Source organism: Polistes canadensis, unplaced genomic scaffold, assembly GCF_001313835.1.
Source record: "Polistes canadensis isolate GaletaPanama2010 unplaced genomic scaffold, ASM131383v1 scaffold_0, whole genome shotgun sequence".
Taxonomy (NCBI): domain Eukaryota; kingdom Metazoa; phylum Arthropoda; class Insecta; order Hymenoptera; family Vespidae; genus Polistes; species Polistes canadensis.
Window position 1 is genome coordinate 299,527 of NW_014569547.1, and position 1,507 is coordinate 301,033.

Here is a 1,507-nt window from a genome sequence, read left to right on the forward strand (position 1 = left end):
CTCGTGAAGTATAAAATAACAGATATTCATTAAAAAAAAAAAAAAAAAAAAAAAAAAAAAAAAAAAAAAAAAAAAAAAAACCCAAAAAAAGGAAAAAAAAAAAAAAAAAAAAAAAGAAAATAAAAGACACACACACTTGTTCGCCTTATGATGAAGAAGCAAAATAATACAATAGAAGAAGAAGAACGAATAAAAATGAAAAGAAAGAAAAAGAAAACAATATTTGTAGTTTACAGTATAAAACAGAGTTTGAAAAGATAAATAAACAATAGTATAATAAAATATGGACACGTCAGTGTTACATTGTCCAAATACCTGAGATGCAGAAATTGTGAGAATATGTTTGTTTGTACGAATATATAATATAAAAGGAAACAAAAAGGAAAAGGAAAATAAATTAAAAAAAAAGTATGCAAATATAAATGAATTATATACGAGAAACGCGTATTTCTAATAAGCAGAATGTACTGTTTGAAACTCACCATTTTTGCATTTTGGTATCATATTGAAGAAGATTAAAATAAAAAAAGAAAATAATAATAAAGGGAGGTTTAAAAAAAAGAAGAATATCCCCGTGTCATCCACAGGGCATTACACATGAAATGTTATGTATACACCAATTATATATGTACATATATTTTTGGACAAAAAGAAAAAAAAAATCGTGAAGAGAAATTTTAAATCGAAATTAAACTTTTTCGGCGTGGGAAAAGCGGTAGACTACTTTTGACAGATCACTCCCGTTCGTATATAATCGATCCTGGAATTCGTCGTAACTTGAAAAATAAATAAATAAATAAATAAATGATAATTCTTCATTTAATTGTAAACAAAAAAAATGAATGAATGAACCAATCGATACATCGTAACTGTATTTCGATCGATCGTCTTCGAATAATCTTCCCACAATTGGATTCTTGGATCGATCGACGTAAAATGCGAGCATTACTCTCTTTCTTCTATATATATATATATTTTGTTTGTTTTAAAAAAAGAACGTGAGAAATGAAAATAATATAAAGATAAAAAAGAGTTAAATGGAGTCTTATTAAATGTTGAGTCTGTCAGGCGGTTGACCGCGCCCTAACGCGCCGAAAAAAATCAAATGTATTTATAAATATTTATTTACGCGAGATAAAAAGAATGGAAAGAAAAAAATCTAATATATTGATGACGATTACGTAAATAACCATAAGTTAAGCTGTAATTTTTCTAATAAAAAAAAATAAAAAAAAAAGAAAATAAATAAATAAATAAATGAATGAATAAATAAATAAATAAATAAATAAATATACAAAATAATTTTTTGATGCGTTCCATTCGCCAAAACGATAGGCCAAAACGAAAATCGAAGCGAAAGGAACTCCGAAGCAATTAAAAGAAAGACTCTATTCAATGATAAAATGAACAAATAATAAAAATAAAAAATAATAATGATTAATGAATAATAATAATATAATAAATAATAAATAAATAATAATAATAATTAATAATAATAATATTAATA